This window comes from Schistocerca gregaria, chromosome 2, assembly GCF_023897955.1.
Source record: "Schistocerca gregaria isolate iqSchGreg1 chromosome 2, iqSchGreg1.2, whole genome shotgun sequence".
Lineage (NCBI taxonomy): Eukaryota > Metazoa > Arthropoda > Insecta > Orthoptera > Acrididae > Schistocerca > Schistocerca gregaria.
In genome coordinates, this window is record NC_064921.1 from 564,512,625 (window position 1) to 564,538,633 (window position 26,009).

The 26,009-nt window shown below is 40.7% G+C and overlaps 1 protein-coding gene across 1 annotated transcript in view; it reads right to left on the bottom strand.

Annotated features, from left to right (window-relative positions):
- LOC126332527 (leucine-rich repeat-containing protein 15-like) overlaps positions 1-26,009 on the bottom strand; it is an 889,610-nt gene that overhangs the window by 507,461 nt on the left and 356,140 nt on the right. Inside the window, exon 3 of the mRNA XM_049996616.1 lies at positions 11,620-11,657. The gene's annotated coding sequence lies outside the window, so the exon portion shown is untranslated. The remainder of the gene's footprint in view (positions 1-11,619; positions 11,658-26,009) is intronic.

Genomic DNA, 26,009 nt, shown 5'->3' on the forward strand with positions numbered 1-26,009 from the left:
TAACTCATAACTTTTTTACAGAATAAAAATCTTCTTCAGTTGCTAGCAATTTTCTTAATTTATTCCACGACAGGTTTAGGGGCTTAAATCATTATCTTCATGTGCCATAAAATAGTTATTAAAGCATCAATTTGTTGCAGATGGGTCCGTCAGTCACTGGGGATCACACTCACATCAAACAAGAGCATGGGAGTTTTGAACCAGCAACCATAGCGTCCGCCTGGCCAGCACGACAGGCCGGTCCTGTGGTTACTGGTCATATGCAGGCCACACATTCGTATTTTCATAATTATCTGGTGGCACCTGAAGATGAAGCTTTTAGCTTCGAAACGGGTACTGGAATAAATTAAGAAAATTACTAGCAACTGAACCGGATTTTTATTCTATAAATATCTTCCTCAGTTGCGGATGTTCACCTGACCAAATATTTCATAATTCATAACATTGACACTGATATAAGTATCGGAAAACGAGAAAACAAACAAGAATGAAACTCGATTCTTCAGTTTCTTTCGCCGTAATAACTGATCGAACAGTCCCTGACGACGGCGACATGTCTGATTGCCGAAAAATTGTGAACGCTGGACACTATCAACCGGCAGTGAACCTCTGAACTATTCGATCAAGAATGGAACATAGATGCAGCGTACTTAACACTTACGTAAAATACAGAGATCAGAAATGAAGTTTCTGAGACGCGTGAAAGGCTGGACGACCTAAATGGAATTAAAAATGACAATTTTAAATGAAAATATGAAGACTCTCACACATGAACATAATGCGAGAAAGACGTTCTATTAAATAAATTGAGAAGTAAAAGAGTCGTAGGAGGAATAAAAGAGATATTGGAAGACCGAGGAGGCTACAGCAGCTTCTATTATCACAATAGGCGAAATGGCCTGCTCCTTGAAAGTCGAAGAAGAACTAGAAAAAGAAGACGAAAAATAACGTAATATTGATGATTTTTCCTTCATGTGGAGCCACAGTATATATATATATATATATATATATATATATATATATATATATATAATCTTGGTTTTTTTGTAATTTTTGTTGAACTGAATTGAGATGGATGGAAATATTTAAACCATGATAAGGTGGCATCGGACATATACTTTGAGAATTTCGACGCCGTAAGAACGAGGCTCGTGGGCCACGTTATTTGTGAGCTAAAATGAGATAAATACTGAAAATACAGTTTACATATAATGTTGAAATTTTAGGATCATGGATACAACAGATAATGAAATCAAAAGAGCGTTAATCATAACTATAATTACTGAAGTGCACTATGATACTTACATTGGGAATACAACATTAATCACTAGAGATATGTTGATTAACCGCACGTCGGTATCTCGTCCTTGCGTAGGGGAAATAATTACTAGTATGCGCGAGTATGGGCCCTGCAGTACGCAGTGACTTTTTATAAAATTGAAGAGTTTAAATTAGAGCGGCCGATCTAACGCGCGAGGCACTCCCTCGACTCCATTCCAGAACAGATAACAGAAGAAGTAATTAACAAAAGACTAGACATCCTTTCTGTGTCTCACCAGCGATCACATGCGACCGCGCATAAGATAACTTGCATTGGCTTTCATGCTTTATTAAACAGGGTTCTCTGATTAAGAAAGAAATAGATTTACATGCCATGGCTAAAAAGTGCCTTTAAAAGTCATATGAAACTTACGGAAAGATACACTCCTGGAAATGGAAAAAAGAACACATTGACACCGGTGTGTCAGACCCACCATACTTGCTCCGGACACTGCGAGAGGGCTGTACAAGCAATGATCACACGCACCGCACAGCGGACACACCAGGAACCGCGGTGTTGGCCGTCGAATGGCGCTAGCTGCGCAGCATTTGTGCACCGCCGCCGTCAGTGTCAGCCAATTTGCCGTGGCATACGGAGCTCCATCGCAGTCTTTAACACTGGTAGCATGCCGCGACGGGCCGGGTGGACGTACCGCAGAATTGCTCAACACGTGGGGCGTGAGGTGTCCACAGTACATCGATGTTGTCGCCAGTGGTCGGCGGAAGGTGCACGTGCCCGTCGACCTGGGACCGGACCGCAGCGACGCACGGATGCACGCCAAGACCGTAGGATCCTACGCTGTGCCGTAGGGGACCGCACCGCCACTTCCCAGCAAATTAGGGACACTGTTGCTCCTGGGGTATCGGCGAGGACCATTCGCAACCGTCACCATGAAGCTGGGCTACGGTCCGGCACACCGTTAGGCCGTCTTCCGCTCACGCCCCAACATCGTGCAGCCCGCCTCCAGTGGTGTCGCGACAGGCGTGAATGGAGGGACGAATGGAGACGTGGCGTCCTCAGCGATGAGAGTCGCTTCTGCCTTGGTGCCAATGATGGTCGTATGCGTGTTTGGCGCCGTGCAGGTGAGCGCCACAATCAGGACTGCATACGACCGAGGCACATAGGGCCAACACCCGGCATCATGGTGTGGGGAGCGATCTCCTACACTGGCCGTACACCTCTGGTGATCGTCGAGGGGACACTGAATAGTGCACGGTACCTCCAAACCGTCATAGAACCCATCGTTCTACCATTCCTAGATCGGCAAGGGAACTTGCTGTTCCAAAAGGAAAATGCACGTCCGCATGTATCCCGTGCCACCCAACGTGCTCTAGAAGGTGTAAGTCAACCACCCTGGCCAGCAATATCTCCGGATCTCTCCCCCATTGAGCATGTTTTTGACTGGATGAAGCGTCGTCTCACGCGGTCTGCACGTCCAGCATGAACGCTGGTCCAACTGAGGCGCCAGGTGGAAATGGCATGGCAAGCCGTTCCACAGGACTACATCCAGCATCTCTACGATCGTCTCCATGTGAGAATAGCAGCCTGCATTGCTGCGAGAGGTGGATATACATTGTACTAGTGCCGACATTGTACATGCTCTGTTGCCTGTGTCTATGTGCCTGTGGTTCTGTCAGTGTGATCATGTGATGTATCTGACCCCAGGAATGTGTCAATAAAGTTTCCCCTCCCTGGGACAATGAATTCACGGTGTTCTCATTTCAATTTCCAGGAGTGTATAACCGCCATTTGACTGTACGATATGCTTTAATTGCACTATCTTGATTTCAACCCTTACTCACATATCTAAAATCATTAAAATATGTGTATTTGGCTATATAAAACTGATGTTTCGTAAGTACAAGCGAGAACTTTTCTTGATATGTTAATTGCCTGGCTCCATGCAATGTAAAAGCTTGAGCATTTTTATAAAAGATTATCGCATTACTTGTATGTCGTAAGCTTGGTACGCAGTTTGTAGGCGACTCATCAGCTTCCAAATATAGATGCGGCACAGCAAAGTTGTAACTGTGAGTACAGACAGCACGGTTGATTACCGCCTCCGCGTGGCGTGGCCGCAGGCGCTTACGTCACCGCGCACAGTGGCGGAGGTAGCCGCCAAGCGCCACCTCCTCGCAGCGGCTGCTCGCCTGGCCGTCAGATACGCCGACGCTGCGCTGCTGTCGCGTTTGACGCGAGTGGCGACAGCTGACGTCACGTCACCCACCATTGCAGACGCACGGAATATAAAGCCTCTTTCTTGTGTCTGATACGAAGACATTAATGCGTGGACATTAATGAAAAAATATTGCAGTATATCCACTTTTCCGGTTTATTTAAAACTTGAATTGATTAGGTTTTAAAAGAGCAAAAGGCAAATGACTCACTGACTACATCTGAGTATGGAACTGTCAGCAGAGACATTCAGAAAAAAGTCATAGGAATCCGCCGAGTGTCTTGCTGAAAAGTCGGCACGTCTGAGCTCTTAAATAAATATGTTAGTTGACCGTCTGCTGCGCACTAAATATCATTACCTGAACCCCATTGTGCATGCAAATTCCAGATAACTGAAATTATGCTAAACGTGCAGATTACGAATATGCCATTGCGTATATTTAATCGACACGGATACTTCTCATATAGTAGAGCAGGTGTTCCCAGACGTTTTCTCTGGTGAAACACCTATAGAAACCTGGTACTTTGATAGAACGTGTTGATTATTTCGGTGCCTGGAAAATTTTCAAAATTTAGAAAGACATGGTTTTTTTAGTGATTAAATCACAACTAATATCACAGGTATTATAATAAAAAATTAGCATCTATAAAATGCCGGAAAAAGCCGCCACGCAATTTTTCGCTAAGCACTTACTCACTTCCCACGGAACACCACTGTTACGTGGAATTTATTCCGTGGAATATAAAATTTGGGAAAACCTGTTGTAGAGGAACACAAGCACTTAAATAGTTACCGCAGTTTCTATTATGACCCAAACGTCATTCTTTCAAGAAACTTCTCAATTAGATTACCCTGTCATTTCTCGCATATTTTATTCTCTTTAATAGACCAATGCCATAATAATTCGACATAAAGGTTTTCTGGGTATGTTACCGCGTCATTATGTATAAAACTACTGCAGCTGGGAAAAAAAGCAACGTTTCGGCCGCGGTTGCAGCGGCCTCCCTCTGGGTCTAATGGTGTTATGACGCGGTGCCATACCCAGAAAACTCTTTATGTCGACTGACTCTGGCTGCGGAAGCGTAAGCAGTCATAATAATTGTTCCAAAGACGAAGAGGAGAGTGGGTCTGATTAAGATAATGGAAACAGTAGATGGAAAGAGATTCTGAAAAGAAGGATAGTCTTAAAACTAAGGCGTTAATTATAACTCTTTCAGCCGATCCAGCAGTTTTACATGAAATATTCTTTCACTGAGGAAAATACGCAGAGAATATGACTTTCACATTTTCGTCAAAATCTATAGAAATTATGTAGCTTAAGAGAAATTCAGAGCAAGATAAAACATTTTTCATGAAACTGAAAACAGGTTATGACGGCAGTATTTTGTCTTTATTTTATGAACGGTTTCGATGTGATTATCATCAGGTACGTCCGTCCCCCTAAACTAATGAACAAAACAGAAAATGTTGCGATCAAAGACTTTTTCAGTCCCAAAAATTTTGAATCTTGGGTCACTGCTACTCCCTATGATTTTGTGCAACTATATCAAAAATTTCTTTTCAGTTGTTTCAGTCTTTGGCACGATTCACAATTTAGGGTGTAAAATTTAATGTTGTGGCACATGAACGAAGCCGGCTGGAGTGGCCGAGCGGTTCTAGGCGCTACAGTCTGGAACCGGGTGACGGCTACGGTCGCAGGTTCGAATCCTGCCTCTGGCATGGATGTATGTGATGCCCTTATGTTAGTTAGGTTTAAGTAGTTCTAAGTTCTAGGGGGCTGATGACCTCAGGAGTTGAGTCCCATAGTGCTCAGAGCCATTTGAACCATCTGAACATAAAAGGGAAAGAATTTCACAATGATCTCCGGAAAATTAAGATGGGTACAAAAATTGCATTCTGCAGATATACTGATCCGTCAGTGTTAATGAATGGATACGGAGATAAGTGAACGGATGTCAGGACGCAAAATAGAAACAGCAGAAGTACATATGCTCATGAAATATGAAATATCTTGCACAAGATTTTTGTACTAAACCTAACGTAAAACTATCAGCTAGGACAATACAAGAGGCAGATTGTAAACATAAAACGAAATGGGGAAAAAACAACAGAAGGAATCGGCGACAATCGGCAGGCATCCGCTTTCTGAGCAGCTGTCAAGGGGTCCCCGTCCCATGAACCATGGACTATGGACCTCGCCGTTGGTGGGGAGGCTTGCGTGCCTCAACGATACAGATAATAGTACGGTAGGTGCAACCACAACGGAGGGGTATCTGTTGAGAGGCCAGACTAACGCGTGGTTCCTGAAGAGGGGCAGCAGCATTTTCAGTAGTTGCGGGGGCAACAGCCTGGATGATTGATCTGGCCTTGTAACACTAACCAAAACGGCCTTGCTGTGCTGGTACTGCGAACTGTTGAAAGCAAGGGGAAAACTACAGCAGTAATTTTTCCCGAGGGCATGCAGCATTACTCTATGGTCAAATGATGATGGCGTCCTCTTGGGTAAAATATTCATGAGGTAGAATAGATCCCCATTCGGATCTCCGGGCGGGAACAACTCAAGAGGACGTCGATATCAGGAGAAAGAAAACTGGCGTTCTACGGATCGGAGCATGGAATGTCAGAGCCCTTAATCGGGCAGGTAAGTTAGAAAATTTTAAAAAGGGAAATGGATAGGTTAAAGATAGATATAGTGGGAATAAGTGAAGTTCGGTGGCAGGAGGAACAAGACTTCCAGTCAGCTGAATACAGGGTTATAAATACAAAATCAAACAGAGGTAATGCAGGAGTAGGTTTAATAATGAATGAAAAATTAGGAGTGCGGGTAAGCTACTACAAACAGAACAGTGAACGTATTATTGTGGCCAAGATAGACACGAAGCCCACGCCTACTACAGTAGTACAACTTTGTATGCCAACTAGCTCTGCAGATGACGAAGAAATTGAAGAAATTGATGATGAGGTAAAAGAAATTATTCAGGTAGTGAAGGGAGACGAAAATTTAATTGTCACAGGTGACTGGATTTCGAGAGTAGGAAAAGGGAGAGAAGGAAACATAGTAGGTGAATATGGATTGGGGCTAAGAAATGCAAGAGGAAGCCGCCTGATAGAATTTTGCACACAGCATAACTTAATCATAGCTAACACTTGGCTCAAGAATCATAAAAGAAGGTTGTATACATGGAAGAATCCTGGAGATACTAAAAGGTATCAGATAGATTGTATAATGGTAAGACAGAGATTTAGGAACCAGGTTTTAAATTGTAAGACATTTCCAAGTGCAGATGTGGACTCTGACCACAATCTATTGGTTATGAACTGTAGATTAAATGTGAAGAAATTGCAGAAAGGTGGGAATTTAAGGAGATGGGACCTGGATAAGCTGACTAAATCAGAGGTTTCAGGGAACAATTGACAGGAATGAGGGAAAGAAATACAGCAGAAGAAGAATGGGTAGATCTGAGGGATGAAGTAGTGAAGGCAGCAGAGCATCAAGTAGGAAAAAGGCGAGGGCTAGTAGAAATCCTTAGGTGACGGAAGAAATATTGAATTTAATTGATGAAAGGGGAAAATATAAAAATGCACTAAATGAAGCAGGAAAAAGGAAAACAAACGTCTCAAAAATGAGATCGACAGGAAGTGCAAAATGGCTAAGCAGGCATGTCTAGAGGACAAATGTAAGGATGTAAAGGCTTATCTCACTGGGGGTAAGATAGATACAGCCTACAGGAAAATTAAAGAGACATTTGGAGGACAGAGAGCCACTTGTACGAATATCAAGAGTTCAGATGGAAACCCAGTTCTAAGCAAAGAAGGAAAAGCAGAAAGGTGGAAGGGGTATATAGAGGGTCTACACAAGTCAGAGACAGCAAAGGACTTGGAAGAGCAGTGTCTTGAAAGGAGGATATAAGATGAATATCAACAAAAGCAAAACGAGGATAATGGTATGTAGTCGGGTGATGCTGAGGGAATTAGCTTAGGAAATGAGACACTTAAAGTAGTAAAGGAGTTTTGCTATTTGGGAAGCAAAATAACTGATGATGATCAAAGTAGAGAGGATATAAAATGCAGTCTGGCAATGGCAAGGAAAGCGTTTCTGAAACATCGAGTACAGATTTAAGTGTCAGGAAGTCATTTCTGAAAATATTTGTATGGAGTGTAGCCATGTACGGAAGTGAAACATGGACGATAAATAGTTTGGACAAGAAGAGAATAGAAGCTTTCGAAATGTGGTGCTAGAGAAGAATGTTGAAGATTAGATGGGTAGATCACGTAACTAATGAGGAGGTACTGAACAGGATTGGGGAGAAGAGAAATTTGAGGCACAACTTGACTAGAAGAAGGGGCTGGTTGGTAGGACATATTCTGAGGCATCAAGGGATCACAAATTTAGTATTGGTGGGCAGCATGGAGGGTAAAAATCGTAGAGGGAGACCAAGATATGTATACACTAAGCAGATTCAGAAGGATGTAGGTTGCAGTAGGTACTGGGAGATGAAGGAGCTTGCACAGGTTAGAGTAGCATGGAGAGCTGCATCAAACCAGTCTCAGGACTTAAGAACACAACAACAACAACGTCAAGGTGTCATTATGACAAGACCCATGCAACGAGTCTGGCAACAGTTGACGTACTGAAAGCGACTATGACTTTCTGGTAAATAAAAAAATTGTAATAAACCTGTCACCTAGTAAACATTAACGTTAACTAATTAATTCAGTTCGTGACTAACGAGACCATTACATTTATTTTCTTCTATATGTCCGAAACCTGGACATCCATAGAAAAGAAAGAATACAAGTTAAGGAAACATAAACTCAATATTTACTGTTCGGAGAAAACTACAGAATGATGAAGTTTATAATTTAAATAAACAAATACAGTGACAACAATTAAAGCCGAAATATTTGGACAAATAAGCTATGTCTTCCGAGCACCAACAAACAGAACCGTCAAAAGAATGACAGAAGAGTTTCCCGCTGTAAGAAAACTTCTTGGAAGCCTGGAAGCCTACGTAGAAGATTATTTTGCAGTTTTGAAGTGATCTGAGAAACTATAATAGAGTATACACCGGAAAACTGCTTATGATGACAGAGCAAAGAGCTTAAGTATTGTGCTTTCTTGTATTATTCTCACATTTCTTGTCGTGTCAGTTCTGGGTACAAACTCGACCTCTCGACGGTAATGTTAGGAACTGATTCAGTAGCCCCTGGCGAAAACGATGGTGGTAATCGTCGAAAGTTTCTGGTTTCGCCTAGAACTGAAGAATCAAGAAATAGGAGAATGTGTAATGCAATAAAGTAGGTAACGAAGGCAGAATTTACATCAAGAAAAGTAGCCCTAATTTTAAATAGTACGTGAGTTTTGCTACTTTGGCACCAAAATAACTGATGACAGTATTTAAAAGTCGGACTGGCAATACTAAGAAAAGTGTTTCTTAGAGAGAAACATTTAAGTGAAACTTCCTGGCAGATTAAGACTTCGTACCGAACCGCGAATGGAAACCGAGACCTTCGCCTTTCGCAGGCATGTGCTCTACCAACTAAGCTACCCGAGTGCGACTCTCAACCCGTACTCACAGCATTACTTCCGCCAGTAACTCACCCCCTGCCTTCCAGTTTTTGTGAAGTGTGAGGCATTGCTGCTTCCTTACTCTGTGGGCATTGTTCCGCCGTAGTGATTAGTAGTAATAGGAAAGAATGTTTTCCGTGTGCATCAGCGATGAATGCGAGAGAGTAACATTTTTCCTTTATCACAAAAGGCTACCTCAATCCCCCCGCCCAAAATTCACAATCGACGTTTTGTTTTTTTGACATTTTAAATGAATATTTGTCTTGCGTGTAAAGGGGACTATTCGTTCTTGTCGATGCAAAAGTTCTAATTGTAACTGCAAACTGCGTGTTCAACCATTTGAAGCTGTCTTAAACATAAAAGTTTATCATTGTAGATTATGGAAGCGTTTCAGCGCCTATGCAGAAGGATCCCGAACATTTTTCAGATATTTTCCGCTTTGAAGCTTCAATTGTTATATGTTTAATTACTGAACGTAGCGTCATGAAAAACACACGAGAGGTTCAGTAATTAATCACATCGAAATTGACAGTTGCGCAATGTGTCCGAATGCCACATGCGCTCCGCCAAGCCACTCTCCAACTCCTGTTTGCTTGTAACTCGTTACTCCATTGAGAGAAGTAAGACAACTATCCTAATCACTAAGGCAATAGTCAAGGAAGCTGAAGTGAGGGAGGAAAGCAAAAGCAAAGAGGTACTTCAAAGTTAACAAAAGTGTTTCACAACGTGTCTTCCGGTGGAAAAGAGAGAATGTGGCATCCGTTGGCGCTAAGACTTTACACATAAACAGAGAAGTCGAGGAAGTGCAAAGGAAACATCGTAAGGTTCCTGGAACAACGACACTGAAGTGTGTTGGGTGTCTCACGGGCGGAAAAGCACAGCCGGAAAAAGAAATAAAAATTAAATTTTTCCTAAAAGCAAATAGGAATACACCAGTTCAATATTAGATAGGCAAATCACTCCAAAATACAGTTCTTTTGGTAAGAAAACAATATCAGAACTTCTTTCCCAGAAAAGGTCCGGAATTGTCTTCCCTTGAGTCAGCAAATGGTTTATGCTTCTGAGGGAGGGGAAAAAAGTAATTCGACATCAAAGCGCCACGCAGGCCGAAGTAATTTGTATGCTGACAGAAGAACATGACGGGAGAGAGTTTGCAGGGAATTTCGAACAGGGGGCGATACACGCGTGGAGTGAGTAAGTAAAAGGCTGCGGGTGTCGTGGTGACGTTTGGCAAATGTGGGCGAGAGTGGAGCTGCTGGTGGGAGAGTAAAGACAGGCGGAAAGGGTGGGCAGAAGTGTTTGGTGAGAGGGGGATGGGAGGAGAGAGGGGTTCTGTCACGAGTGCACTGAGGGTATCTTAGAGGACATGTCTTACTGCTCTAAACAGACAGTGTCTCTTACAGGTAGACCACTTTCTTCTCTTTGTGCCACCAGTAGAAAAATGGTACTCATATTTCCAATGTGGCCTCGTATGTGATGATTTGACCTTGACTGAATCTTGAATGTGAAAGTCTCGAGTAAACTCCGTAACAGATAATAAAAATTTTTAATTAATCATGATGAGCTCGCGGGAAGGTCATACATATATTTAGTCTTAGCTCTTGCACACGAGTTAAAATACGAGTGTGTTGACATAGCCTCCGGAAAGCGCCGAGACAAAGAACTAAAGTATTTTATGATATTGATCGTTGTAGTTTTGCTAAATTTACGCATATCATTTATTGGTATGAAGAGGCAGGCAATTAGAAGAGTCTGCAATTCAGGACATACTTTCAGTTAGAGGGTAATGTGTGTACTGGTTTACGTAACACATTTAAGATGTGTGTGTTCACAAGGACGGGACGTAGTTTGCTCGTCCGTCAACAGTGATTCCTATCCATATGATTAGCCGTTCCATTATTGTTAAGTATTATTTGCACAAAAGTGTTTTTCTTATCATATTATTCCGCGCTCTTTATTCATGTCGTCTCTAATGCTGGACACTAATGACACTTTGAATGGAAGTACTGTATAATAGGAGAATTTGGGTCCTATTATCAGAGATGAGAGTCGGAGACTGCTGTTGGCAAGACAGAGATGTACTGTATACTAAGGCCTTGCCACGGTTCGCGCGGCTCCTCCTACTGGAGGTCCGAGTCCTCCTTTGGGCATGTGTGTATGTGTTTTGTCTTTAGCATAAGTTTAAGTTAGATTAAGTAGCGTGTTAACTTAGGGATCGATGACCTCAGCAATTTGGTCCCATAGGAACTTATCACGACCACCGTATACTAACCCCAATTCACTATTTTTCACGCAACACTAGAAAATATGAGAAAGAACTATTTCAAGAATCGAAGGTGTTGGCAGCGTAGTTTTACTAACTTCTAATACAACAGGGCTGCCATAAGACGGTCAGTATTAAATAATAAAGTTAACTGTTTTGTAATATCATGTGATTAGCTGTGTTGATAAATTTTGCACTTCAGTGTTAAATGAAGATGCGAAGCATGATAATTCGAAATACTTTGATGAGAATTCTTTTATGTTACTTTTGTCTAAGTTAAACGCACTCACCTGTTAGATCAGCTACGGACGCCTATGTCGGGTTTAACCTGAAATAAAAAGAATACAGTAATTGTGTGACATACTGTAATAATGTGAGAGATTAGCCTGAAACAAAAGAAGACTTTCTACGTTTTGATACATATTGTTAATTTAGGACATAATAGTAAATAATAAAAATAAATTTTTTGTAGTTACAAATTTGTATCACAGTTTCAGTGACATGTCTACGTGAAGTAATTAGTTGTTAGAAACCATGATTGTCTGTGCAACAGAGTATTTTGCAAAGGAAATCTACCTTTTTCATACTTCCTTTTCGCTTTCTCGTTCTGGCTTATCGTTTTTACTGTCTTTTCCGATGTTTAACACTGTTTCCCGTTAACTCATGGGAGAGTCCTATACCACTCGAAATTTACGTTAGTAAGAATATGATCTAAAGTTTCGTTATGTAGTATTCACTTGGTGTTAGGTAGAGCCGTTATTAATTGCATGTTGAGTCTACGCGACGCTCCCTGGAAGCAGACAAGCCTTCAAAGTCATCCTGAGGAACGATAATCCTGACAGTTTCTCACACAAGTCAATGTTCAGGTACACTGCTCTTGAAACTGCTTCCTAGAGTCTGTCTACAAAATTCCAGAAATATTCAGTGGTTTACAAATCAGAAGAATTGGAGGGAAATGGTGCAGTTGTAGGCCTGTTTGCACTGTTTGCACTGTTTGACACAGCAGGTCTTGTAATTTCCCAGCACTGTGTTGCTAATTGTACCGCATCCATTATGGTAGGCTCTGAAGGACGAAAGAGACATTCATTAGGCGTTCAAGAAGCTCGCGTGCGGAATTTTTATTTCTGTACTTAGCACTAGCTGCAGTGCCAGGTGTTGCCCGGGATGTTTAATATCTGTCACACAAAGTGAGTCGGTCTGTGCCTAGCGAACGCAAGCTGCACCGGAAACTGCAATCCCTTTCACTCGAAGAGCATATTTAAATAACTTAGTGCCAAGGGAATGCCACGAATGAATACCGTTTCACGTGAGGCATTCATAAATATCGGGTTCTTGCCTTCCGGTACTGACTTTCACAAATATACACCGATATCAAACCCAAAGTTTATTAACAACAATTACGTCACAGATTATGATTTGATTCCTTTTTAAAATACAAGTTAAATCAATACACTGATCATCCAGAACATTGTGACCATCGACCTACGACCGATATAAACCCGTGCAGGTGATAGCAGAGTCACCTGGCGAAGAATGACTCCTAGTCAGACACACGCGCAATGTTTGTAGTACTAGTGAACGTGTTGTGCGTGTGTTAAATGGGACAGGCGCGCGATCTCAGAATGGGGAAGGCTGAGTTTGACAGAGGGCAGATTGTGATGGCACGGAGGCTGCACGACTTGTTATGTGCTCGAAGAATGCAGTGGTGACTAACACTTGATGAAACGTCGTGGAGGGTTAGGCGGCGACCCGATGTTACTGTCGTCGGACGTCGTAGGCTGGGCAGACTGGTAAGACTGTGGCGGAACTAGGATCAGAGTTTACTGCTCGGCTCAGTACAAAGTGTGTCTGAACACAAAGTCTCCTAATGATGAGCCTCCGCAGCCGAAGGGAGGGCACGAATCCATCATCTTCCAGGACAGCAGGTTCTTGTCACCTGTACTGTGGGACGAAGCAGGCGGTGGCTCCAATATTCTCTGGAGCATTCACGTGGGCGTCAAAAGCTTTAGTGGAGCTCATGCAAGGACCATATCGGCCCCTTATATCGTATCGTACTCTGGTTGCAGACCACGTACACCTCCTCACGAGGCATTTTTCAATGTGATAATGAGACATATTTTAACAAGATAACGCGCAATGTCGCAAGGCTAAGAGAGTGACAGAGTGGTTTCATGAACACAGTGCTGAATTCCAACCGATGTGGTGGCACCCCCATCTTGCCAGGTCTGAACCCGATAGAACACATCTGGGATGTGATAGATCGTTGAGTCAGAGTTCATCGAGCCCCTCCCCGGAGTTTACGGAAATTAGGTGAGTTGAGTGTGCGCGTATGTGGTGCCAGCTCTGTCAAGGGACCTACGAAGGCCTCTTTGCTTCCATGCCACGAAGCGTCACCACTGTTGTCCGTATCAAAGTGTTTATTATTATTAAGTAATATTAATCAGGTGGTCATAATGTTCTGGCTGACAGCGTGTATCTGTTTCCCATAATATACCTAAAATCTAACTGTGATATACATACTTTTATCATTTCAATACAGTTCATTCTCTGCAGGAAACATTTTGACTCAATAAAGTATGTTCATACATAAACAGATCTTCACTTAAAGTGTACGAAAATTTAGCAGTTAGAAAGCAACTTGACTTAGCTTACACATCGTAATTCAAGTTAACAGCCACGATTTTCTAACGACCACACTAAACAACAGACAATTAAGAAATGGATGTAGATGACTTTAAGACTATCGCTTCCGGAGAAAGTTGCATTGTGATTTGTTGTCGGTATTCGACAATGGGAACTTTAATATTTATGTTAAACTTCTATGGGAACTACATGTTTTTCTACAGGAATGAGAAACTAAACGATTTTCTGCTAACATTTCCAATTAATTTCTTTAAGCAGATTTTCACGAACTTCGCATTTGCCCTGTATGAAAAGATGAATAGTAGCACCATCTATTGTTACATTTTGCTGTAAGTATCTAATTGTGTTTCTGGAGGATTTGTCTGCTATTGTTTCAGCTCTGTTTGCGCTTTTTCAAGTAGGTTGGTGAATGAGCCCCACTCAGATTGTTCGAACAGATTACGACAAAGTTCAGGAAATCTCGCGTTCTGTTCTACCTTTTGATCGGCTCGCGATCTGGTGATTTATTTAATCTATATGCACGACCTTCTTTAGCGTTTGTATGGCACTGTGGATTTTAATAGTAAAACATAACCTTGAAACATGGACTAAAGTATCTTCTGAGGTTTATGTCATATATAACAACAGTAAATAGTCAACAAGTAAGTGAACAATCATGTTTCTGTCTAATTCTCGAATTCCGCTCTCCCCAGATCAGCTAGCATCTGATAAAACTATGGCCGGCCGCTGTGGCCGAGGGGTTCCAGGCGCTTCAGTCCGGAACCGCATTCCTGCTACGGTCGCAGGTTCGAATTCTGCCTCGGGCATGGATGTGTGTGATATCCTTAGGTGAGATAGGTTTAAGGGACTGATGACCTCCCATAGTGCTTAGAGCCCTTTGAACTATCTGATAATACTATCTCCAAGACGGCTATTCTCACTGTACTTTATTCTCGTTATACGAATTACAATCAATTTACCACGACACGTTTCGTTTCTTAGGCTTTTAACTTTTCGTTAATTGTACTCATTGTTTCACCGGAATGTTGAAATTTCAAATAAATCGGCCAAGAGCTTTGTAGTAAATTGGCCAAATACTTTCCGAGATGTTTGGTAACATATATTTGTTATACGTTGTGTATATTAACAAATGTATAGCCTATGTCCGTCCTAATGTTCAGTAGGGGATTGTGTAGGAACTTGAAGTAAATCGGCCAAGAACTTTTAGAATTATTTTTAACAATCTTCCCCCTCTACGTGTTACATACATAAAGGTTACAAGTCAGATTATGAAATCTGTGTAGACAGTCATATTCCTCCTGTCTTGAAGGTAAGCGTCCAAAATTTTGTCAAGATCGGAATAAAATTCTAGATTTGTATGACTTACAACAAACAAACAAACGGACACTCCTTAGGTTGATTGTAATGGGAACAGTGGAGTTACTTGCAGCACAAATCGATATGGAATAGCACAACGTAGATGTTGACTATTGCCGAGAAGCGTGGTAAAAGGAAATAATACGTGTGATGATATCGTGACAGGAAGTTATTAAACAAGTAGCGCTGTGATAACCAGTGAGTCAAACACTTAACGGTGAACGTAAAAATGTAAAAGTAGTGTGGCAACGTTGGCTAAATCATCCCACGAGGTTTGTCCAGCCGACTTTGGGGAAGGATGTTGTTCCTCCGCGCACATTAGCTCCTTTCCTTACGGATGTTTGAAAGCTGCGTCGTACGTGCGTTAGCGACCTCGATAACGGAGGCAGCACTAAGGTTAAAAATAGAATAAGAAACGATTATCTGTTATATATGATGGTAAAACTAAATCTCGTGGGTTTCATGGTACGTATTCAAATCAGAGTGAAACATAAAAGTTGATAAAAGGAATCAGAAATTTTTTCATCTTCGCTGTAGAACGCTTTCTAATAATAGAGAGCATGCGAATGTGGACTTGAACTGTTGGGTTTGAGATTTCACACCTGTGAAAGATTGTAATGCATGAATGTAATGTGTAATATAATAACCGATATTTCGATTAATATGACTAATGACCAAAGTGCATTTAAGTTAAAATTAGACAGAAGATGCAAGATGACAGTGTAAATGAGCACCTTAACTAAAACTACAGGTGAGCATTCAGAGAAGGAATCACTGCGAGGTCGTCTTCTTTCTCGATGTCGTGCTCACTGCTGGAGAATCTGGAATCGTTAGCTTCTGAGACTTTCATCATGTCCAGTGGTTTCCCGGAAGAATACATCTCATGGTTCACTGCTCGAATTTACGGTTTCTCCGTTTGGGCTGACTTACACATATTTATAGCTGTAGCAGCCGTGGAACTTACGGTTTGCACTTTAACGGCACAAAACACTAGCGTCACGTAGCCTAACCAATAGTTCACTAGTGGACTTTGTGATTAGGCTTTGGCGATGTTTATTGCTGGCAATGGACAGTATCGCTCATGCATCTTTACTGTGTTTAAAAAAATGCATGAACTTTAGTACTTAACCCGCTTACAGTGTTTTTAGAAACTTCATCGATTTCTTCACTTTTTATATCAGGCGTCTTACTGCGTAAGTTAACATCTTCAGTACTAATACGCTACGATTAACAGTTTTGTGAGAAATTAACACTGTGTGCAAGCAATTGTTCTATAAGCTGCATGTTATACAGACCAATTCAAAACATATATTTGTTTTGTTCGAAGTCTTATAGACAACCTCGTGCTATGCTGATGGAGTACAACTGCGAGAAGAAATAAAATAGTAGATGCTCTAGGTTAAGGGCCAGCTTGTTCATAAAAAGCTAGTTAGTTAGTTACTAACAAATTTCATAGATCAATTGAACTATTTCTTATGGAAATGACGTGGTACGAGTCAGTTTAAGGGATATATATATATAGATTATTAGTTTCAACATTAACGTACGCATTATAATTTTACTCCTACTCATGCAGGTGCACTTAAAAACAATTTTTTTGCTGTCTACCAGTTTTCAAGTACAAATTTGTCCGTAGGGTAGAAGGACCTCTCCAGGAGAAATTGTTTTAGAATAGATTTAAAACTTGCTTCTCTACCTGTCAGACTTGATGAATATATATATGTATATTTGCTGCATATGGAACTCCTCTCTGAGCCAATGACAACTTTAATAATGGGCAACAAAAGTCTTTTTTCGTCTAGTGTTGTAGTTGCGTTCATCGCTGTTCTTCTCATATTGCGATGGATTATTTATGACGAATTTCAGCAGCGAAATTATCTATTGGGACGGCGCCGTCGAAATATCTAGCTCGTTAAAGGTACCTACACGACGTCCGTGGGTGACGATGCATATTATTCCTACTGCTCGCTTTTATGCAATCAATTCCTCCTTTATAAGTAATAAGTTATCCCAGAAAATTATTCTGCACGTCATTGCTGAGTGGGATTATGCAGAGTGTGTCAGGAGGGTGATACGTTTTTTTTTTTTTTTTTTTTTTTTTTCAAGCTTAGCAGTTACACGAAGAGTACAAGCATCTGAGCTTAATTGTTTGAAAGCTCAATAATATGCTTCTTCCAGTTCACGTTTTCAGCAATATGTACGCACTAAAGTTTGAAGCATTCTACCCTATTTACTGACTGCTGCTCATGTGCTACATCACCTGTTGTTGTTACTCTATTTGTTGCACAGAACTGAACGCAGTGTGGTTTTTTTTCAGAATTTGGGGTAGTCCATTTTCAGATAATCACTTAATAATGCACTGTGAAACATCATTTACTAACTCTTCTATTGCTTTTTCTCTACTCGACTTATTATAACACTAGTATCTTTTGCAAAAAGTACCAATTTCGCTTGTTGAATGTTAAGTGGAAGGTAATTCACCTACACAAGGATTAAGAGTGGATGCGAAATTGAACCCTTTGATCTTTGTAATTTTTACTCCAGTAACTAAAATTTACGATGTTCGCAACATTGTCTGAATTACTCAGAACAACCTTTTGCATTATGTTTATCAAGTATGATTCCAACCAGCTGTCTGTAAAGCCATCAGTTACATAAAACTTTGCTAAAAGAGTGTCATGACATACACAATCGAAGGCCTTGGATCAGAAAAAATACCAACAGGAGATATTATTTAAGGCTTCTAGTATTTTATGAGTGAATGTATGAACAGCATTCACAGACGAAAAATAATTTTGGAATCCAACCTGTGATGTGCTTAGTAAATTATTTTCAGTTAAGTCTGTAACTATTCTTATGTACATTAGTTTTTCGAATATTTTGGACAGAGGTATTAGTGAGGAATCTGGACTTGTAACCTTACTTATGATGTGGTTTAATAATTGCATGTTTTAACCTGTCTGGAAAGAATCCCTCTGCCAGTGACGCATTGCATATATCACTAAGGGCATTACTTATTAAGTTGTAACAACCTTCCAGAACTCTTTCTGAAACACCATAAAATCGATAAGATTTTTAGAATTGTATTAATTTCAAAGGAAGATGTCGCTGCTACTTCTACTGCTTAAAGTTGTGTGGAATAACACTTTTATTATATTCTCTTGTTTCTTCAACTGAACCATTTAATCCTATATTTGCTACTGCAGTCCAACATAGCTTTAATCTTATTATGTGGTTTGCTTATTGTCTGCTTTGGTATTCATGCATTAATTCATCGTTTCCCTTGTTTTTTTTTTTAAAAGTCTGATTGACAGTTTTTTCATTTCGTTCTGTATATCTCTATAGTTAATCGAATTTCTTCTGGTTTCTTATCATCTTTTTGCATGATGGACACATGATATTAGATTTTATGTGTCATAATACAGACATCAGCAACTGTTAAAAATTGCACCTCTACATTTTGATTATAGATTCAGTGTTTGTTGTGTCAAAAGCGTCAATCACGTACAGAAACGTCAGCAGTAAATAATAAAATGTTAAACGCTTCTCTTTTCAGATGCGTGTCAAGAGCTCCATAACTTACTTAAAGAGTGTTTTCTTTGCTTTCTACGCCCTTATTGTCGTTATGAAGTATATCAACACCTGCTCAGTTAGAAGCTTTTACTTGTTCTAGATATTTTAATTTTGTTTTCCGTTACAGGACGGATCACAATTACATTTAAGTGGCTAACTAATCTTGATGCTTCCTACATCACTTCTACACATTTTTACACTCTTCATTCCTGTCTTGAATTACCCAGTCTCTTCCTTGCCTTCTTAGTTTCACTTATTAAACGATCATATTTCTTAATTTAGTGTTTGCTTTATTACTTTTTACAATTTCCCTTCGGCGTAGGATTTTTACCTCTGAAAGCCATGGATTTAGTTTTCTTGTAGGATAGCTCCATATTAAAAAAAGGTACACGTATTGAAAGAGGAGCGTATGAATTGACAGGTCGAAAAGCGTGGCCTACACTGAGAGCTCTCATTTTCGCGGAAATACTCAGTATATGAGTGCAGGTTCTTATTTGTTTTTGTTAATGAGAACGGATGTTTCTCTGGGTATCGTTTTAGTTAAAATACTCCCAGCGGGTGAAAAATTTAATAATGCTGGCAATAAATATCGCTTTACAAATTTCTGGGAATACGCATTTTGCTATCACCAGTATTTGCGAGTATTTATTTTCTGTGCTATCGCTCTGTACTTATAATTTCTATAGTTTACACTTACGTTCCTTTCTGAACATCCATAAGCCACCTATTCATGAAAAATTACCTTTTCGTGGAAAGCTCCGTAGACAAATTCGTTGTTTAGTATCTCGGCCTATGAAGGTAGTTCTAACCTATCGGTAACAGCATGCATCACTGCTCTGTTAACAGAAACAGGGAAAATGCATGTAATTTTTTCCAGCCTTGGTACCGTCTATAAGAGCTCAACTGATTTACGTCTGCTCTTTTCACGCCAGAATCTTCTTTTTTCTTAACCTTTGCGCCCACCTATTATCCTGTCAGGCCCTACCACGGGGCTGATGTGTTCACACAATGGAGTCTTCCATTAGACTGATTAAGCTCTAACTTATTGTAACAAGAGGAAAAGTAGCTCTTAGTGATCAGAAAAACAAGGATCTGCTTTAGAATTAGGGTCCTACACTAAATTGAATAGCTATGGTGTCAAACATCATCTCTAATTAACGAAGTGTGAAGAAGTTCAGTACCTCCTCAATACAAGTGTACACATATACTGCGCAAGCCACCACGTGGTATGTGTCGGAGGGTACTTCTGGTATCTGTCACAATCACGAATCATACGTTGGAAGAACGACTGGCGGTGAACCTCCGTGAGAGTTATAGTTCCTCTGATTTTCTCATTCTGGTCATTTCGCGAGACGTTTCAGAGAGGAAGTAAGAAGCTTATGGACTGCACTTGGAAGTTACGCTTTCGGAATCTCAAGAACGTAACTGTCTGTGATGGATGACGCTTTTTCTCTAGCATCGACCACACCACTGGCGTTTGTTGACATTTCCAATTCGTTCTGCCTGCTATCCCAGACCAATGGTCGGTACTCGACAATCATCCGAACGAGTGTTTTGCAAGCCACTTCTTTGATGAGTGGATTGTGAGCCTACGTATTATTATTTCCAAAGTTATCGCCGTAACCGCCAGCGTCAGACACGGCCAATGTTTTGAAGGAAAACAGATTGAGATTGCCTACGGAAACAGGATTTTATACAAGAGCGGAGCAAACCGACGGCCACGAATGTCTTTCTTCAGAACTCCAAAAATATGGAAATCGCGTTGAGAGGGTTCGGAATTGTACAGAGGATTTGAAGGGTTCAATTGGCTCTAAGCACTATTGGACTTAACATCTGAGGTCATCAGTCCCCTAGACTTAGAACTAAGTAAACCTAACTAACCTAAGGACATCACACACATCCATTAGCGAGGCAGAATTCGAACCTGCGACCGTAGCAGCAGCGCAGTTCACGACTGAAGCGCCTAGAACTGCAGGGCCACAGTTTCCGGCTATGTGAAGAGCTTCCAATCGAAACTTGAGCAGCTTAGTCGAAATAACAGACATGACAGCTTCGGGAAAGTCATGACGATCTTTTTATTTGGCCGCGAGGGCCTGCTGTTGATTGACTTTTTGGAACAGGACTCCACGATTAACGCACAGCGGTGCGTGGACACTTTGCAAAAGCTGAAGCACCTCATGACGTCCGAACTCTCAGGAACGTTGACACATGAATTCCTTCTGTTTCAGGGTAATACCTACTCATTTCTTGCCATGATTCTTTTAATTAAGCTGCAGAATTTTCGTTGGGGAGCCCTTACACATAAAGTCCCGATCTCTCTCCATGCGATTTTCATATTTTGGAGACCTGAAGAAAGACATTCGTGGCATCGATTTGCTTCATGCCTGGGTTAAATTATGGCTCCGTAGACAACAGCAAACATTTTTTTCCCGTCGCAGCACTGACGTTGTCTCACTGTGGAATACTGTAGCACCTGTTATAGCGATTACTTTTAAAGAAATAAAGAAATTATTTACTTGCTTTTACGTTTGACTGCCCCTTACACATTTTCTCTAGACTTGTCCAATGAAACTTAGCCTGCACACCCATTCCGTAAAACGTTTTAGTTGGCGTTTCATTTTAAGTCGCTTCGGACACTTAACCTGGTCCAGTACCGGTTACGATCGTAATTTGCTCACTAAATTAAATTGCTGTTCTGCATCGATAGTTTTCACTAAGTAAAGGACCACGCCATTAACCAGTGCGTGGTTTTGTACATAGTCTCTAAAGCCTAAGGATTATCAGAGAGTGATAAATTCTCTAAATCTATGTTTGCGGAATATAACGGGTGATCAAAAAGTCAGTACAAATTTGAAAACTGAATAAATCACGTAATAATGTAGATAGAGAGGTACAAATTGACACACATGCTTGGAATGACATGGGGTTTTATTACAACCAAAACAATACAAACGTTCAAAAAATGTCCGACAGATGGCGCTTCAGCTGATCAGAATAGCAATAATTAGCATAACAAAGTAAGACAAAGCAAAGATGATGTTCTTTACTGGAAATGCTCAATATGTTCACCATCATACCTCAACAATAGCTGTAGTCGAGGAATAATGTTGCGAATAGCTCTGTAAAGCATGTCCGGAGTTACGGTGAGGCATTGGCGTCGGATGTCTTTCAGCATCCCTAGAGATGTCGGTCGATCACGATACACTTGTGACTTCAGGTAACCCCAAAGCCAATAATCGCACGGATGAGGTCTGGGGACCTGGGAGGCCAAGCATGACGAAAGTGGTGGCTGCTCTGTCTACATTATCCCGTGGTTTATTAAGTTTTCAAATTTCTACTGACTTTTTATCACCTGGTATATTGATTCTTATTTATTCCGAATCAAAAGTAACAAACTTCAAAATGCCGCAAACTATTTTTCCATCTACGAATCTTATGCACCACATTCCAAAGTATCTGGTCGGTGTGTACAATAACTTGTGTCACATAATAAATGGACTCTCCAAGATCAAGCACGGCATGTAGGCAGCGCGCGTCTTTAAGCTGGTATGGATCATGTATATTAGTCCACTGCGTATGATGTTTAGTATACTGTTTTACTTTTTACATTCCGATATACTATGATATGCTTATTCTTGCACTGTCTATTTCTTGTGTGACATAGATTATTGTACATATCGAACAGATTCTCTAACGTAAGATCCGAAACCGATAATCTGAATAAAAGCTCTACTGAAGCGATCATAGCATTTTGAAGTTTGTTACTTCTAATTTCAGATCAATGTAGATCGCCCCCAGAGTGGAATAGAGTCAAGCATATTTTGTACATTTTCCTTTTCCGGGAATATCATAACACGAAAATATAAAATATATTCTCCAATTCAGCGGCATTGGCTTACGAATGTGCATTTATGCGACAACCCTTGTAGGAGACGTGAATGACCTGCGCCTTCTACCAACTTGTTGGTCCTCTTTGTGACACCAATTATCTACGATAGTCTGATTCCAAAGGTGGAGAAAGCTCATTCGCATTTTCTACGTACACTTTCAGAGGTAACCCGTGCTGTCCAAGTATCTCTACACTGTTTAGCGATTCCAGCTGATTTTCTATTCCGCAGTCTCACAGTATCTGCCATTTTGATTCGTCTGCTGACTGAAAAGAGGATCCGTATTACTAACTCCTACAGTAAAACAGTGTAAGCAGACCGCATTCTGCAAGTCGGCCTTATCTGTCACCTTCCGTTAACGTACAAGTAAGGTCATCAACCAGCTAAATGGTTTAAATCAGCTTCTTTGCTCTATAGTATGACAGGATATTCATAGGAGCGTGACTGGAATCATGATTTATAAGTTTATTTGACACTACAATAGTGAAGCCACAGCCACAGTATATAAAACTTTTTCTTTAAAAAGAAATGGTTAAATTACCGGTTTCAACGAACTATGTTGTCATTTTCAAGTGTAAAAACATCAGTTGGAGAGAATATAATGGGAAGTATGGTCCTAAATCTGACAAAAATTACAAGAAATAATGAGACAAGGCAACTGAGGTAGTGGTGGCACAACCAAGTCACTACAAGTTGTGCCTACGCATTTTTGTGGGCATTTTACATTAGACCTTAGACGTGTATGTTCCAAGCGGAGATGGAAAGTAAGAATTTACTGTCACAGATTTAAGAGAGACAAAATATCAACGCCAAACGTTTGTCAAATCAATTTTCAGCTTGCTTACTTTGCTGAAGACCAGAGCTTTTTAGGTTTTTTTTTAAATTTAGATCCGCTTACGAAATTTTACTTCCCGGTGATTTAACACACCTTGTATGACCCTGATAATGGTTTTTTTCTGGTTCGTTCAGATTTTGTCTCTCTGAAATCTTTGACAGTAACTTCTTACTTTCCATCTCTGCTTGGAGCATACATGTCTAAGGTGTAATGTAAAATGCCCCCAATAATCAAAATCAATTAACTACTCGAAATATTTTTCGGAAACAAACTTCAGTGCTATATTACAGGAACTTCTTTCTTTTCAGCAGTTTAAATCTCACGACGCTCTCAGTGAATATCTGTCAAACTGATATCACCTTCTACTACAACAGTATGAACAATAAACTTTAGTCATTGTAAAAGTGTTCTCTGAAGTGTTTTGCCGGCTGCTATCACCAAGCGGTTCTGGCTCTTCAGTCCGGAACCGCGCTGCTGCTACGGTCGCAGGTTCGAATCCTGACTCGGGCATGGATGTGTGTCATGTCCTTAGGTTAGTCAGGTTTAAGTAGTTCTACGTTCTAGGGGACTGATGACCTTAGAAGTTGAGCCATTTGACTTTTGCAGTGTTTTGCCAGTACAGCTTCTCACGGAGGTGGTCTATAAAATCATTATTTTTTCTCACTTTCTGTTACTTGCATTCACCTAGATTATGCCACATCTAGTGAGTTGTTTGTAGAAATAAATACACCTTGAGTTGAAGTAAATTACTAATCCCTTTATGCGTGAACTTCAGTCAGTGCATACATTTCTCCGTTTTGTTAAAATGAACAAACATGCAGATGTTGTTTGGTTGTTTATCTTACTGCTTGTTTCAAGGGACGAATAATAATTTAATTTCACTGGTAAATACCTCCTCTCTTTTAATCTGTTCGCATTAAGCTAACAGAAATTGTTTAATTGGCGATTTGCAATGTAATGCTACTGTCTCCAGTGGATAATTAGCACTGTAACGTGCCAAATTTTGTGCGTAACGGATGGCACTCACAATATCTTAACTGAGGAATTTCGGAATTCACCTGAAATTAGATCTTTGTATTCCGTACTGTTGTAAGCATATTTCACGAAAGGGGAAAAGGACAAGAAATTACGGCAGCCGGTAACTTCGCATACAATATTAGAGAAATTAATATCGGCTCCACTGATGAACAGAATGCGTATAGTGTAGGGGTCCCTTTGACTGAAAGCGATCAGCGCTGACAGGTAATTTTTATCTTCGCCAAAGAAAATGACATGCTTTGTACCGAACGTTAATCGCTCCTCGCTACAAATCAATTCGAGTTTGACTTTTATGCACAAAACCTCTCAGTAACGGTGAGAATTGAATCACGGAAAAGTATACAGAGCGTTCATAAACTTTCACCCTGACTTCAAGAACAAATATCAATTATATTTGTTTTTGTTACAGTTATACTAGGGAACCCATGAGGTTTCTGCGCAGCTGTGTGTCTTTCAGCACTTTCGCCGAAAATGCGCTGTGTGAACTATATCAGGAAAATGGTTTCCCCCATGAGAAAGTTCAGTGTGTTGTGTATCTAGCAAAAACCAAATTATCTACTAATGTGCAGCAAAAGTTAGTGTCCCATTTCGGATAGAAAGTAATTGATGTCACATTAGTCAGAACATAGGTGGAAAAGTTTTGGCAACAGAAGGGTCGGTTCAGAAACGGACAAGCAGCGACAGACCATCTGTTTCGGAGAAGACTGTGCAGGCAGTTCAGGCCGTATTCACGAGATCGCCACGGAACTCGTTCAGACAAGCTTCAAGGAAGCTTCTAATGCTGAAGTGTACAGTGGATAATGTGATTCTCCAAGATTTAACTTGTATGAGTACAAGGTCCAAACTGTTCAAGTAGCCATATGATCGTCCAAAACGCGAACAGTTTGCAATGGACATGCTGAACTGTATGGATGAGGACAATGATTTCTGGAAGCTTCTTCAGTTCTCTGATTAAGTTACATTTCCTGCTTGTGGCTCAGTTAAACGCCATAATGTCCGGATATGAGGGTCAGAAAATCCTCATGGCATACGAGAACACGATCGGGGCAGTCCAAAAAATTGATTTGTTCTGTGAGTTAATGTGTGTTCTAGTGACTGGCCCATTTTTCTTCCTTCAAAGCAATGTAAGTGGATGTGTTTACCTAGACATGTTGGTTAGTTGTGCTGTTCCCGTGTTACATAATATGCAAGACACCATCAACTTCCAGACAAATCGCGCTCGCCCACATTGGGCTACAGGAATCGGCGATCATCTTGCTCAAACCTTTCGCAAGAGGTGTACTGGCAAAGACTGCCGAATTCCATGGCCGCCGACATCGCTTGACATTACCCCGTTAGATTTCTTTCT